This window comes from Diorhabda carinulata, chromosome 8 (genome assembly GCF_026250575.1).
Source record: "Diorhabda carinulata isolate Delta chromosome 8, icDioCari1.1, whole genome shotgun sequence".
Taxonomy (NCBI): domain Eukaryota; kingdom Metazoa; phylum Arthropoda; class Insecta; order Coleoptera; family Chrysomelidae; genus Diorhabda; species Diorhabda carinulata.
In genome coordinates this window covers 5,421,886-5,439,696 of record NC_079467.1, presented here as the reverse complement: position 1 = coordinate 5,439,696, position 17,811 = coordinate 5,421,886, and the positions used below count along the sequence as shown (strand labels likewise).

Below are 17,811 nucleotides of genomic sequence, written 5' to 3'. Positions count from 1 at the left end.
AAGCGAAATATCTAAAAGATCTGTGATCGATAAATATTCTTTGCAACCAGATCAAGTATTTAACTAAGATGAAACAGGAGTAGATATAATACCTAAACCTAGAAATATTATCGCAAAGAAAGGTCGCAAACAAGTTCGCCGAATTGTAAGTGGCCAGCGTGGATTTAACATAAGAATTACTTGCGCAATATCAACAGCTGGACAATATATTCCGCCTTTTATAATTTTTCCTAGAAAACGTATGCCACTCACAATAATTAGAAGTAGTCCAGCAGGATCTGTTGTATAAACGAATGGAAGTGGATGAATGAACTCAGAACATTTATCAAATTTCTGGAACATTTCGTGTGGTAAGCTGTTTTACTTTTGGACAACCACACATATTATAGATAGAACTCTAGAAGCTACAATATACATCATACAAATCATGGTTTCGTCGTCTTCACATGGGTGATTCCGTTCTAACTGTGATTTTTTGTATTCAAAATTTCAAGATTTTAAAATTTAACTTTTCTAACTTTTTTATGCATATTATTCATCTATTTTACTGTAAAAATAAAACTCTAAGAGGAATTTACTACAACTTCAAAGTATCACGAGCAAGACACAAATGTCGGATTTTGAGTTCCACGGTACTGACTCATTTATCCACGGTACTGACATGGTAACTTAAGATATTAAACAACAAGTGCATCAATTTTCCTCAGTTTGATCATAAACATTAGAATTTATAAGGTAATTAGTTTAAATCATTTGTTACGACAAAAAAAATTAATAATTTATCGGTAAATTCTAGGAATGGACATGACACGGTACTGACATGGTAACTTAAGATATTAAACAACAAGTGCATCAATTTTCCTCAGTTTGATCATAAACATTAGAATTTATAAGGTAATTAGTTTAAATCATTTGTTACGACAAAAAAAATTAATAATTTATCGGTAAATTCTAGGAATGGACATGACACGGTACTGACATTCAAGTGATGTAGTATAAGTTTTCTTTAAGTGGCAAGTTATATTGTATAAAAATAATGTTTAAATATCTTAAGAATTATTCAATTAACACAAAATTTTTATTAATTGATTATTAATTAATGACTAGTACAAAAAAACAATACAGGACATTGAATATCACAGTTAGAACGGAATCACCCACATATCAGTCATCGATTAAGTCTGAGGGTGAAATTTGTGGCTAACACACCATCCTTCTCAACGGATTACAATCTATGATATTGTGGAAATATTTGGTAAATCCCTTACAAGGAATGCTACTCTAGATAAGGCTATTAAGGGAAGAGTTACTGGGATTAGTCCATTTGATCCAGTCATTTTTTTTAAGAAGACTATAAGCCTTCTTAAGTCACTGAAGTAGTGGAACATTCGACAACCCATTATTTTGAAAAAGAGAATATAGAGACATAATAATAAATTCAGTCACAACAGATTTTTATACGATGACCCTCAATCTTCAGCAAGTGTCCAAGAGATGAATATAGAATCAAATCGCATCAGAATCTATGTCCCAACTTTCTCAGAAAACCATTTAATCAGAATGAAAAACTCAGTATCCAGAAGAATTAACATGCTCACCTATTAAAAATTTGAAGAAAGATGAAGAAGAAAGAAACGAAAAAACAGAATCACTAGCAGCCTTCAAAAAATTATGCAAGAATTGGAACGAGAATAAAAATGGTGAAAAAAATAGAGGGAGACTGGGCAACGTCAAAATTGAAAACATTGTGTCAACTGATGCTAGCAGTGATTCTGAAAATATTACAGACCAATAATCCTTATTGCATTACTGTGCAGAAACATTCTCCCAATCTAAATCTTACGAAGAATGGTTTCAGTGTAGAGTATGTGAAAATTGGACCCACAATGTTTGCGAAGGAGCCGAAGAGGATGATGATGAAACTGTTTGAATAAATTGTGAATAATCTAACTTTTCTTAAATCACAAAATTACTTTTCATTGACAAAAATAATATTTTCCCTAAATTACAAAATTATTTTAAAATTCACTGTTCCGTCCATTTTAACTATTGCGTTTCCATGTATTCCTTTTGTTATCTTTGATATTCTTCTATTTTCCCCATACTATCCTTTGCCATTTTTAAATCTATTGAATCGAATTCTTCTCCCTACTCTATTTTTCTTTCTATTAAGCTTCTTATTACGTATATTTTGTTTTCCTTTAATATATGCTCATTCAGCCTTCTCCATTTCCTTATCTTTGTTTCGATAGTTCTCGTATATGTTTTTAAGCCAACTGACGATAAGCATATTTCTATGGGGTAGGAAGTTCCAATTGGAAGTCTCGAATAACTTTGAAATATAAAAAATAATTTTAAAAACTTGTAATTTGTACTTTGCAAAATATATAGGACAAACAGGCAAACGTATATATTCAAGAATAAACGAACATATTCATATTCGGCACATAATATATAATACAATGTGTGCTCTGTGCTAATATAAGAAAAAATGGATAGAAAATTTATATGAATAAATACAGAATAGAAAACTAGATCTCGCAAAAAGATTACAATTTTTCACTTTTTTACTAGCATATATACAAGATGGTTCAATGTAATTTCAATTAGAAGTCTTGGAGAACTTCAAAATACAAGAATTGATTGATAAAAGAATTTGATAAAATTGTAATTTTCACATTAAGAAATATATAGAACAAATAAGCAGACATATAAATTGAAGGATTAACGAACTTTGACATACTCGATAAAAAATATGTGAAAAAATGTGTGCCCTCTGTGTTAATACAAAGAGAAATGATTAGAAAATTTGTAAGAATTGATATACAGAAGAAAAACTATATCTCTAAAAAAACTATAACTATTTGTGACTTTTTTACTGATAATATATATATATATATATATATTCAAGATAATTCATGGAAAATTCCAATTAGAATACCTAATATGTAAATGTTATCTATCGTTTGTTTCTCTTTGATATATGCACTTTGAGTCTCCTCCATATCCTCATCTTTGTCTCGATATTTCTCGTATTTGTCTCGTCGGAAATTCCAATTAGAAGTCTTGGATACATTTAAAATACAAAAATAATTTGAAAAAAATATTACTCTGTACGTTAAGAAATATATAGGACAAACAGACAGACGTATATATTTAAGAATAAACGAACATATTTATAATCATTTTACTATTTCTTATTTTATGTTGTCTCCTCGATAAAATTTTCTATTTTGATTTTCTCTATCGTTTCCTTCATTTAACTCTCTTTTACTCTTGTCGTATAATTTCCCTTCATCCTCGAATTCTTTTTCTCTCATAAAGTTTCTACCTCTGAGGCTGAACTTTTGTTGAAAAACTCCTTCCATACCTCCATAATATGTGTCCCGTGTTTAATTTCATATTGTTCCTTTTATTCTCTTATTCTTCTCATTTCCTCTCTTTTCCTTCCTCCAATTGCTCTGATTTTGTTCCAAAAGCTTTTGTTGTCGTCGTTACAGTTATTTGTTTTTCTCCAAATTGTTTATATGTTTTCTCCTTTGCTTCTTCAACTTCTTTCTTGACCTTGTTTCTATGTTTTCCTATATCTCTGTTTTTTATCTTTTCTATTCTTAATATAACTCTTCCATGTTATCTTTTTCTGAGTAACTATTTTCCTTATTTATTTTGTTCAACATATAGTTTTGTGGTTCTTTCTTCTTATCGTCCTTCTCCCGCAAATTTCTCTCGCTTTATCATAAGTTATTTCTTTGAATAACTTCCATGTTTCTTCTAGCGTTACCTCTTGATGTAGTCACCGAATTTTGTTTGCGTTGCTAATCGATATTTCCTTCTATTTTCTTTTGTTCTCAACCTATGTATAGACATTCTTTCATATTCTCTGTTCTCTTCCGTCTTTTCTTCTCTATCTATCTAGTTAGCTGAATTATCTGAATAGCTCTACCTATCTATCTTAACCATTCTGATCAATGTATGTAGACGTTATATGTATAGAAAAAATTATACAAATTTTGTACCATTCAAGGTAACATCTGGTGAAAAGAACTAATTTATAATATGCTTAAATATTGAAGAAATAGCTACAATGATATGAGAATTTTTACATTCATTTTATTGATGTGAATGCAGAGAACCAGTTGCAAATATATCGATAAATAAAATTGGAACAAGCAGGTGAAAAAAGAGAATATTGTGCTTTTACCAATAAAAATGTATATAGAGTGTAAAAAGTTGTATTAACTTCTTTCAAGTTTCAATTTCGAAATATACTTTAGTAATAAGACGCACATACATAAAGAGCACGTGATAGTTTCAATAATTATTTTTTAATTCTAATAAAATAGATAGTATTTATATTCATAGAATTTTCATTCGGAAAAATGGAGAACTTGATAAATGATACGTTTGAATCAAGTTGATATATCATTGAAATTTAAAATTGTAATTTCTACGAATATAACTCATATTTATTTTATTATATTTTGCATTTTCAGTGACGTAGTATTTTTAGTTATTAGAAATTATAGTGGACGATGATATCCAGTTATAAAAGTGTCACTGACTATTTGCTTCTTCCTGACTAGATGCTCATATTGTACAGAAGAAATATTTTTAATAATAGTAGTAGATATAAATTATTTATTATATATATTATTAGGATAATTTGAAAATATCCCCATACATCGAAACACAACACGAGTCATTATGCTCTATCTCTCTAAGATAACAGTTCTAAGATTCTGAAGCGTAATTTCGTTTTTTTTTTGTACAGGGTACCACAAAATTCACCGGTCTAGAATGTACATGATTTCATAAAATTTTTTAATTTCGATGTGTTCACTAAGTTCGTGACATATGGAAAAACAATTAACTATCGATATAATGGACACAAGTTATTCCTCATGAATGTTTCTGTATCGCGTAAAACCTAAATTGAAACCATTAGATATTGGAATTGTGTAATCGTATAGGTACAATGTACTGTGAATTATTTAAATTATGCTCAAAAGTAACTTAATTTTTTATAATTTTTATAAATCGTTAAATAATTTCAAATGTACAATTATATCCTCAATAATCAAATATTTTCTAGTAAATTGAATCACCAGAATTAAAACTGTTGATTAATGTCTTTTTGTGTCATTTGAAAGATAATATATAGGGTGATTGATGACTGTGATACGGTCTTTGTCCTTTGAGATATCAATTTGAAAATTTCAGGTATTATAGCCATCATCAGTCTTCACATTTTGAAACTATTTACAACTCTACAGGGTATTCAGTTAATTTTGCAATCCTTATTATGATTGCTGTATTCGTATATCTAAATCTTCACTTTCAAATTCATACCTCTCTTTATTATTATTACACCGTGAAATTTTATTGTCTTCATTCACCCATGGTCTAAAGAACGCCATATTTCTATTAATTCAAAGAAATTTATGATTCAAATGAATCTCACCTAGCCACGCGACTACTTATTGTAGATTGACTAGCAGGAACATTTCAAAGAAATTGTGTACATACACCTTCCGACACCTTCGACCAATAGCAATACATTTATGTTTACGATACGATATTTTCATTGGTAAATAGTCGAGATTATGAGTCCATGTGGTCTGACTGTTTGTTAGAATTTCAGAATTTCATTTCTTAATTTGGTGCCGTGCGTATTTATGAAATATTGTTTGTTCCTCGCATAACTGTCTACTGCAGTTGATTTTGGAAGAACTATACCAACATACTTCTTCTTTTAACCAACATTTCCTCTATCTAAAATTATTAGTTCTCAGCAAAACAATAATTATGTACGTATATCTAATCATTTAACACTTGAAGGTGGGGTTGACTATGATTTATTTGTCAAAAACTGACATTTCATCTTTGCTGTTTGGTACTGTAGAGGTTGAATTGAAAATAAGAAAAGAGTATATTACAATTGAATTACAGGAACGAAACAATGAAAAACTATCCTATTTACTACAGTATACGTAGGTACATGTCTTGATTATCGCAATAAGCGAAAATTGAAGTTTCTTACATTACGAAGAATTTTTATTGAAAAATTCTGAATATAATTCCGTATTCTCTACATCATGTCATCGTTGGTTGTTGGAGGTATTTTGTACACTTGATTCATAATCTAACTGGATCATTTCTTCCGATCCATTTCCCAGAAAAATCAAGGGTCATCTATGAAACTCATCATTTGTGAAGAATTTCTACGTTTACCAATCAAAATGTGATTCATAACGTTATATAAAATTTGTTACTCTGCTTGAAACCAAGAAAGGCCAGCTTTGTCCTTAGAATTGAGAGCTTTGTATCAAATTTGTCCAAGGATTTTGTGCTGATAACATGGTAGGGTACTGCTGTTGATCCAGCACAAAGGAAATTTATCCAAATAACAATGAAAACAAGGCAATAAATGGTCGTTTTCAATTTTTCCACTAACAATATATAAAATATTTTCAGATGATGCACCCATCTACAAAGAGTAACATGAAAATTTTCTCATTTAACTTCATTAACGGCATAGTAACCAACAAAGTTAATAAGTTAAGCTAAATGGAGGGGCCCATGCCTTAACTAAGCATAATTTCCTGCAGCATCTCTCATTAGGTTTTGGACTACTTGAACATGTCGCGTATTTTTCCTCGTTTTCGGCTTGACATCCTCCATTATACACTTTGCAATATAAGAGGCAAAACTAGAGGGTTTTGGTACAAAATGTATGTTATTTTGACGTAACCAATTTTGAGTTGCATAAAGACAAGATTCTAAGCCCAGACAAAACATCTTGTCATTCTCAACGTGATGATGTACAGAATCAGTTACTTTAGTGAAATAGATAAGGTCTGGGTATCTCTCTTGTCGAAATTGCACAACAGACCAGAAATTTATCAGCGAATTTTGCTTTTTCTCCTTGTTGGGGCACTCTTCTCTTAAATTTTCAAAATGGCAAGTGTGAAGAATTTCTTATCATCCATAACATTCTTCTTACTGGACTACAGCATCTTGAAATCCATACTACTTGGTTAGCGGTATATTTAGGACTTTATCTGTATTTTCGACCATTTCTTGCTAATTTTCGCCACACGGCACTCTCTGAAGTATTGTATTCACTTCCTAATTTTCTTACGGAAACCCCGAATTTGTCTTTTGCTCTTCTTATCAGTATTTCTGCTCTTTTTGGGAGGCTAAGACATGATATTCCTTCTTCACAGACGAATGTAGCACGGTAAATGCTTCTATGTGAAGTATTTCGTTTTCTCTTAAGATCGAACCACATAATCCACGCCGTGACGTGACGTGACGTACCGTAAAAAAGACTTTGCTCTATTCACTTTTCAATATATTCTGTGTGTACTTCATTTTTGTAATATGAACGATGAGTTTCTCATCGAGTTGGTTCGGAGACGTGTAGTTCTTCAAAATATGAAGGAACCTAAGTTGTCACGTCAACTTTTATGTTTGAGCAACCACCGTATTTCTCCCTTCAGTCATCAGCCGATATTTTTTTCCACTGAATGTCACGATACGGTCCATCACATCATGACACGGATATGTGTGGATCGACCTTTCATGCAACTGGCATAAACAAGGACTTGTCCAACTAATGTCAAGAAAATGAACAATTTGGTTATCTGGAAAAATCAATATTGTATTATAACAACCTATATTTAAATACCTAAATTGTGCGCTAAAACTATTACGACATACGTTAAATAAGTTAACTATTCATTAGATACATGTTGACAATTTCAAATGAATTTTCTTGTTCGATATTATGGAAAACAAAGTATTCTACTTCTGAGCACAACTACTATCTTAAAAAAAATTACATCTTTTGGCTGATTTTTAGATTTTGCGCTATACAGTTTCTTATATGGTGCTAAAGGGCACGAGTACGATTTCCATGGCGTCTGGATTTGACCATGCCATTTAAATCGAGCCAAAATAAGTCGAAAATGAGAAATAAAACTTTTCGATATCTCGCTTCGTTTTTGAGATATCGATATTGAAGTTTGAAAAATTTATTTTTATTTAATATTTGTATATATCAACCTAACCTTCTCGTGGTGCACTTTGAGTGTGAAAAGTTCAAAAACCGTGAATTTTCTATAGCCAAAATTGTCTAAAAATTTGCTTCGCGTAAGGATTATTTTAGTTTTATTTTATCATTATTTTTATTCCTTATAGGGGGGCTTCGTCCCCTTACCTCACGGGTGCTTCGCTCCTCGACACCAAGCCGCGAGGAACGGGTGAGTTTGGAGAAGGGAGATTAGGGGCAGATAAATTCGGAGCGGTTAGATTTGGAACGATTTTTTACAGTCATTCTTCTTATTCGGTTCATTTTTATTTATTTTTTCCTAATTAAGCCAAATCCGCTGTTAAATCGCGGCGCCACGGAAATCGTACTCTCCCTGTGCTAAAGTAGACACACTGTTTAAGACCAGTCGGCATTTTATAAGCTCGATAGAATTCAGGAAAAGGTAAAATGTCGAAAAACTATTATAATATGCTTAGTTTCTGATATTTCGATAATTTCAATCAACAAAATTAGCAAGATGCCGATCTGTGGTCAGATTTAGTAACACATTCTCTCTGAATTATGCAATAATACCAATACATCAAAGAAAAGTGAGTAAATAAGAGAATATCGCTTATATAAACGCTAGTGTAGCAGCAGATCTTAATGGAGCTTTGTCTATTCACCACATAGAACCATTTCTACAAATTGATGATTGCCTATACCTTTATGAAATGCTATAGGTATAGAAACTGGAGCCACGACATTATAATATGCGTTGATAAATGAAATTGCCGCTTATGGAGTGTAACCATTCCAAAAGAGATCCTAAATACTCCATTAGATTCAGATAAATACAGCAATTGATTCAATTTATACGTTAGTGGAATCATTAGATCACATTTCTTCAAAAATGACGCCAGATTTTACGTTATAGTCAAAGTAGATCTCATCGCATCATAACTGATAAATTTTTGTTTGGAAATATAAATGACATTGGTTCGAGTATCATTTGGTTTCACCTTATCGGTGCTACGTACCATACGTTGACCGTAACCAATGAAATTGAAATTTGGAGAGAAGTTGATTTCGAAAATTCTCAATTGGCATTTGAAGTCGTACGCTTCAACATCACTCGATTATTTCTTGTGAGGTTATGTCAATTTTCTGGTTGATACTGATTAATGACCAACAATGCTCCAAAAAGTGACACTAAATTAGTACTGCATATTGATCTTTGGATTGAAAGAATCTTATTCAAATTCTTCTGATGTTTTTATCTTTCCAATTTCTATCAAGCTTGGAAAAATTGAGTGAAATTTTTTATTACAGTTATCTTTAGAGAGTAAACTAAAATAGGATCGTATCTTTTACTTTTCTTTATATTCCAAATTATGGGAACATCGTACAAATGATAATACAAGTGAAACTTGTATTATCATGAAGTTCCATGAAGATCCTATGAGTAATTTCTTCACACACAGAACTTTCATATTTTCAGACGATTGTTTTATTGAATCTGATATTTTCTAATTATAGTCTCTTTCATCAACTGTGTATATAGTGGCTCTCGAAAATTTATTAGTTTTAAGTGAATATAAATTGATCCACTATGATTCATATATGTTTAATTGGGTATATTCTGAGGTAACGTATAATTATACGGGGCTCAATATAAAAACAATTTCTTTAATTTCTCATTTCTTAGACCTTCTGATATACAATTATAAATGATCGCAAATTGGAAATTGAACCAATTTTTTAGAGACATTTTACGAGAAAATTGGAAGTTTTCGTTTTGTCAATTTAATAAACAATATAAACAGTATAGAATAGAGCATTAAATGATATACGCTGAGTAACATTCCAGAAGGACTTTTGAAGACTTTGAAGGCCATTTCCCAGTATTGAAAATTCTTTTTTAGGCCGATTAGAAAATATATAAAGTGGGTGAATGATAGAAGGCCATTCTAATTAGTGAACTCATTTCTTTCCTTCATTCACTGGATGTATTTTTCTATTCTCATCTAATTTTAATCACTTAAGTTTTATAAAGCTCTTCCAGATGGTCTTGCAAGGAACACGGCCCAAACAATGCCAATATTCAGTCGTTAAACTTTAAAATAAAGTTGTACCAATAAATATATTGGCTCTCATTAAAACTATATGATGAGCTCTATCATTCAAGCGAAAAATTAAATTCTCAATATATTTTTATCATCTATTAAAAATTCAACAAATATCATCGTATAATAATATATGTATTAATGAGATTTATTTAAAAATAGTAATACCTGCCAACGTGTTTTATAATGAAATTAAAAACTAACCTCACCAAAATGGAATTCTTATGAGTCCATTCTTCATACGACCAGAATGTTCCTAGGAAGGCCAAACTAACAATTATGACTTCACCTCCATCATATTAATTATAATAAAATAATAGCAACTACAGACTTGTTGTCAGGAATATCTTGTAACTATTTTATGTATACGAGGGTTGCTACTCAAGATTTGAGATAAACATATTGTTTTTCAAAATTTGTTCCATTAAGATCAATACACTGTTGCATTTGAACCAAAACATTTTTTCCATTCCGATTGAGGTACATCCAAAACATGTTATTCTTCAGGTGTAGGACTTTGACTTCATAATTTATTGTTGTTGATCTGCGGGAATAAGAAGGAATCATTGGGTGCCAAACAATATTTGGTGGCCGACGAATTCGATGTTTTGACTGTTTTTGTTTGAACTGATTTGTGAGAACTCGCATTGTCCTGGTGGAGTTCACATGCATTGATCCATTATTCGTAGCCTGTAAAAATCTCATACACGTTTTTGGAACCACTGCTATTGAAAGTTTAGCATTTCGATATCATATTATGCGGTATTCAACGCGAACAAATCTTTTTGACAGCCAAAGGTTTATGCAGAATTGAATGTATGCGAGTGGAGCTGATGCCAAGAATGCCTCACATTTACGACTCAAAGATAAATTATTTCCAGATATCAACAGACAGAGTCAGACAGGGCTGTATACTGTCACCACTACTTTTCAATTTATACTCGAAACATGTATTCCGAGAGGACTTTGGTGAAGATGTTGAATAAGGTATAAAAATAAATGGGGTGACCGTATAAACTTCCGATACGCCGATAACACTGTCCTCGTAGCTGACTCAATGGAAGGCTTAGAAAAGTTATTAGATCAAATGAATGAGAAATGTCAGGAGCATGGAATAAAGCATAATACCAAAAAGACTAAGTACATGATCATTCTTTTGTATGGTGTGGAAACATGGACATTGACGGAAGCAGCTCTTGAAAAGCTCGAAGCTTTCGAAGTGTGGGCATATAAGGGTATGCCTCGAATCAGCTGGCAGGGTAGAAGTTATGGTGCAAATGAGATAGAAGAGACATTTTAAGATCTGTTAAGACCAGTAAATTAAAGTATAATGCATCTTATCATCCAGGGAAAAATAGAAGGAAAACGGATTCGTGGAAGAAGAAGAACATCATGGTTGAGAAATTTACGTCAGTGGTTCGGTTTGAGAACTAGCTCACTCTTCCGAGCTGCACCGAACAAAAACCAGCAAATCACGGTAGCTTAAGATGGTACTTCATCAACAAAAGTCGAAGCGAGGTTATCGACATACTGCTGTTGATTTAATCCACGTGAATCCACCATAGAAAATCATCGTTCGGAAATGTTTCAAGTATTCAACTCAAATGGTACTTTATGATAGCAGTATCAGATTTGACATATTCACATTGGTGTTGTCATATGTCAAAACTTAAGTACCTACCCTCAACACAAGACTTGTTATTTTTTCCTGTTCGGTAAACATAGTTGAATTTTCAAAACTACCTTCAATCATAACAATGAGAAATAATTCATGACATTAAAAGACAATGAACTACATTTGTAACGTAAACATTTTTTTAATAATTTCCACCGACTGTAATTTTGTAACTATTATACGAAAAATTACGTGTGTTTGATAATTCTCAATTTGATATTGTCAATACAGTAGATGATAGAAAAGTTGACCGTGAAAACCCATCAATATTTTACGTTATCTCATAATTTATCTTCTAGATTTGATAATAACATTATAGTGCTGTAAATAAATAATTTGTTATATATTTACCGTCCAATATTGAATCAGAGTTCATTTGAATGTTTTTTATGAATCATGTTTGATTATTGAATTATGATTAAATAATTTTTGTCCCGAGTCTCAAAACTTGTGATGATTACTTTTTAGTCTAAATCATTCCAAAAATTTGAAATAATGTGGATCTATATTTTACTTATACTCCATTTTCCATACAACTGAATTTTCACACTTCGAAAATTGATTGTATGCGAAATGTAATTGAAATAAAAATTTTGTTATAATAAAAAATACATTTAGTTCCAAATTAGCGCACTACGATATTATTTTTGCAATTTTGAAAATGATAATAGTTTTTATTTCGATATAAACTCGTTCTGTAATATCTATTTCGTCATATTAAGTATTTAATACTGAATTAGTATTGATAGTATAAGGTTTGCATTCTAATTATTCTATACTGCATAAAAAGTGCACAGGAATAGTTTTTTATGGATCGAGGCACTGAAGTCATACTTTTTGTCACCACGCTGCAGATAAGTTGCCGAGGCAACTAACCATGCAAGTTAGTGTCGCGTTGCATATTATATTTTTTCCGAAATCGCCCAGATTCAGAAATATTTGAGAAAATATTTGGAATTGAAGGGAGCAAAATAGGTTATGAATAAAATAATTATTTTTAAAAAATATGCATGAAAATCTTATTCCTTTTCATTCGTTTATATTAATGGTAATTGAACAGTTTGAATTATTTGTAATGTGAAAAGTTTGTGAGCTGGTTGACGTGTAATCGACTGCAGTCAAACATGAAGCGGAGGGCAGTATAATTAATTCAGTGTCTAGGCACTGAAGAGCGATTTCACTACCGATTTCAATCGAGCAATCGATCAAAAAATTGTGTGTGTCAGCTCCGACGCACGACTGGAGTTTACTCCTTAAGTTCGATAGTCTAACCAGATGCAAAAAGAGTTTATTTAACTTAAAAAAGATTGGTTGATTGCCGGAATATTTTGGGCTTCCTTCATTAATTTTTTTTTAATCTGTAAGCTCGCTGTCTCTCGGCTGGAGTTTTTGGAGGTTTAGATTTTTTCCTAATCAAAAAATATAAAAAAAAATTAGAAAATTTATAAATGCATAATTATAAAAATTTTAACCGACTTGATAAAAAATTGATAGAAAAAGGTTTTTATAAACATTTTATCATATTATCTTAATAATTAACAAAAATGGTTATAAAAAGATAATTATGTCACTAAATCTTTTACATACAATAATAAATAGTACATGAAAATTATTTAAATAAGCTAAAAAATAACTTTTCGAAAGAAAATTATATAAAAACATTATTATAATGAAAAAATATTGTCGATTTTTCTGATAATATTATCGAATTATTGACTACAGTTGTTAATATTTAAAAATTATTTATAAAATAAATCATAATAACGTGGAAGAATTTATAGACATCGACAAAAAAATTAATTTTTGGTTAGATTAGAAATTTTCTATTTTATGTGGATGCGCTCGATAATTCATATTGGGTTGATTATCTAATTTTATGTGTTGTTTTCAAATATATATTTATATGAACTACATCGATAATTATTAAAATATTTAATAAATACAAATTGCACATGCTCATACATATAATTCATGAATTATAACGTACCTTGCAACCACGTGTTTGTTAGATGTTCCGGCAATATCATCTACACCTCTTTCTGCCATAGTTATTTGAAAATACTTTCAGTTCACTTTAGCGGAACACAATGATAATGAAACTTCACAATGACAGCAATATAAGTATGTTGACACTGACAAATTAGAAAGTTGCGCATCATAGGGTACGCACCAAAAACGTAACGAGGTCATTCATCGATAGATTTTACTCCTCACATTTTTCTCATACCGGGCCCCTTATATATGCAAATCGATTCTTAAGGAGTAAACTCCAATAAGTATTATTTATTTACTACCGATTTTGGAATAGTTATTTACGTAACTAGTTACGAAAAAACCGATATTGTTCGACAAGCGTAATATTTGCCAAAACGAGCACCAGCTACTTGCGCGAGTTTTACAATATTGCTCGTTTCATAACGTGTTTACGTATAACGTTTTATCTAATTCCGCGCTTTTATAATATTTAATAGAATTTTCAATTACAATGAAAATATTAATGTGGAATCAAATGGCGCTAGAAGTTGTTACCAAGGATACAACAAAAATTTTTGAAAATAAGTCAAAACAAGTCCAAAGTATGGAAATGTCTTCTGATAGCGAATCAGACGTTCCATTTAAAGTGAAAAAGTCTGCAAATGCTGCAGTGGGTAGTTTAATACCTGAAACATCAAGAAGTATATACGCTCTAGCCTACCAAAAATTTGAAAAATGGTACGAATTGAAAAATATAAAAACACCAACTAGTAGCTTATTTTGTAAATTTAAGGCGTCGACTTTGTGGACTACATATCAATCTCAAGAAGTACATTATGCTTTTGGTTTGGCTGAAGAGACGGCCAGCAGAATACCAACCAAAAAAATCGGAGAATTCGACAAAGGAGAAGTATATAGAAATATTAATTTTTTCAAAAGTGCCACTTAATTTACGATAAGTTTATAATTTTTATTAAATAAATCTGTTCCTTAGGTCGCAATGATAATAGGGATTGCAGGAACCTGCAGGAAGGCTGAACTGACGTCCTTACGAGAAGAAGACGTAGTTGATGGACGCATCGTTTGAAAAACTACATTTCAGACAGAAAAAGTATAAAAATATTAAACTTCCTGCTGTAAGCACAACAAATTTTTTGTGCGATATTATAATGGAAAATATGGTATGCAACCTGTGAGCAGAAATACCATTGGAAAATTACCAGCAAAGACTACTGAGTACCCGGGTCTACCTAAAGTTAAAGGATACACGGGAAATTGTTTCAGACGCTCGTCAGCGTCTTTCCAGGCAGACTCGGACATTTTAAAATTAGAGCAGCACGAAGAATGGAAATTTAACAGTATACCGGAGGCTAAAGAAGACAATAATTTCAGAAACATTCTGAGCCAAGCCCCAAGCATACATATGGATATCACAGCTTCAAATAACATTAACGTTAGACAAGAAGCTCAAGAGAATATACACCCAGAAAACTGTGTCTTTATTAATGATGTTTGCAATGTTTAAAAAGCTTGAAATACTATTGAATTGAAATTATTAGTCAATTTAAATAGTTATATAATTGCCAGTTTTTACGCTAATTAATAAATTATTGTTTGAAACTTGAACAGTTACGTAAAGTTCTTACATAACTTTTCGTAACTGATACATGAAAAGAAACATGATTTCTTAATGTCAATGAGTGATTTAAAGTGTCACATTTCAAAGCGGAATTAGATAAAAACTTTTTTTTATATAACTGTCCCAACAATGACATTTTTATGACTACTAGAGAAGGTAATTTTCGATCATATTTCCAAAACATTATTGTTTTTTGTACCTCTTTTTTGACTTCTTAAGAAGATTGATTCAATGCCACGAGTTTTGCCTCTCAACAAAATCCTCAGATTCACTTCAACTCACTTATAAATTTTCTTGATCGAAGTTTTGACACCGCTCAAAACTAAACATGCTATGCAATCACTCCTTGATAATTTATTATAAAATTGAAATATGTAATGCGTCATTAACTAAGCATAATCTCATTTGACTTGCAGGTGTCATCAATAGGTAAAACCTACTTTTAATTATTATTATTCTTTCATGTATTTTGTCTTGTCTCCATGATGTTGGCGATCACCTCCTTATGCAGGTCCAGTCTAAAATATTTCTGAGCTAGAACTACGCTTCTTTCCAATTTCACGGTGCGTCTGGAGCTATAATAGACGATATTTATCAGCTCTCAAAATATGACCAAGATACGATGTTTTTCAGCATTTTACGTTTACGGTCGTCAAGATTTGCCTTTCGATTATTGCTCTTCGTAGTAAATTCTCGTTTATAACATGTTGTGTTCATAAAATACGAAGCATTATTTTGTTTGAAGGCACATTTCCATTGCCTTCAGTTGGTTCATCGTCCTGACTTAGGCTCCGTACAGCATTATCGACCATAAATTCAATCATGCGTTGTCTCAACTTTAAGTTCAGATTGTCGGTGCAGCGACAGGATCTCATATTATCAAAATTTGCTCATTAATACCTCGCAATTTGATATCAGCAGACCGTTTTTGGTATTAATAATATATATTCCTGTAGCTTCTTGAGAAATTGTCACTCCATTGATGATGTTCCATTCTGCACGCTTTTTATTTACATTATATTTACTCTTGAATCTGCCAAAAAAAGCAGTAAATCTTCCAAAATAGTCACCTTCCTTATATTCTCCCGGTTCCGGTAGATTAAAAAATTCAGCAACCATGGAGGAAATTTTCCAAATGTATTCATGCCAACTGGGTTCGTAGTGCATTAATAATTTTAGTATTTCAGAAAAAATTGATTAATAATAGCAGAAGGGTGTCATGCAGTATATTTATCGAAGTATTCAATTTAAATTTAAGTAATGCAAAAGTAACTCATTTTCCTTTTATTTATATAAAGCAGCACAGCAGACTTTATAGGCACATGGCTTGTACAAGTCTCTCTACTGCTTCTCTCCAACTCCTTTTGTCACGGCTGCATTGCGCCAGTTCGCTAGCCCTAATTTCTGTAAGTTTTTCTCACATGCATCTAGCCATATTTTCACGTGGACTCTCCCTTCTTCTTTTTGCACCTTCCCCACTTTTTAAGGCTATTTTCAGTCACTTGTTGTTACTATATAGTCGATCTCTGCCTGAATATATAACCTTGCAATCTCGGCATTCGTTCTTCTTCATTTATCTAGTTCCACTCGTATCCCTACAAAAATTTTTCTTGACACTCTTCTCTTCCATACATTTAGTCTCTTTCTTATTCATAACCCAACATTCACTACTATTCACCCTAGGTTGTATAACTGTCCTGTAAATTCCTTACTTAATAGTTTTCCTAAAGCACCAACTGTTTTATTGTCTGTTGCCACTCTTTTGTCGATTTCTTTACTTTAGTCTCCTTCACTTATTACCGTCACTTCCAGGTATTCAAACTCTTGTACTCTATCAAACTGGAACTCCTTTTTTTAGTCTGTTGTTATTATTTTCCTTTTAGTTACTAATAAACAATGGCTTAACTATGTCGGCCATGTATTCCGAAAATAGTAACAGCTTCCACCATCAATGAGTTTTTATCTGGTGTCTCATTTATTGATCTCCGATATATTTTTTACATTTTTCCTATAAGAATGCTATTTCTTCAAAATATTTGCTTGCAATAACTCTTTTTCAACAATGCACTCGACTTTAACGTAGCCTCTTTAATATTTAACGGAATACATGGTTCATCACTGTACAAACTGTGCGTGAAGGGTTGTGTTGGTTACTAAGGTGATCCAACATCATCTAACTTGGTCAATTATCGTGAAAGGCAATTGACCGATCTAACGATTTGTCTAAATCAACTGATGCTCATTTAAAAATGGCCAATGGAAGGTAAACAAATGCTTCCGATTTGTGTTTCAGAACTTATTATTAACAGTTTTATTGATAAATTGCTTCTTAAAGGCTTGAAGTTTCTCCCAAAATATGGCTTTA

The 17,811-nt window shown here is 31.5% G+C and overlaps 1 long non-coding RNA gene across 1 annotated transcript; it reads left to right on the top strand.

Moving 5' to 3' along the window:
• Positions 1 to 687: 687 nt before the first annotated feature.
• LOC130897394 (uncharacterized) lies at positions 688 to 13,260 on the top strand. Its single transcript, XR_009059699.1, has 3 exons — positions 688 to 735; positions 797 to 894; positions 8,203 to 13,260. It is a non-coding gene; the product is annotated as an uncharacterized LOC130897394 (long non-coding RNA).
• Positions 13,261 to 17,811: the final 4,551 nt, after the last annotated feature.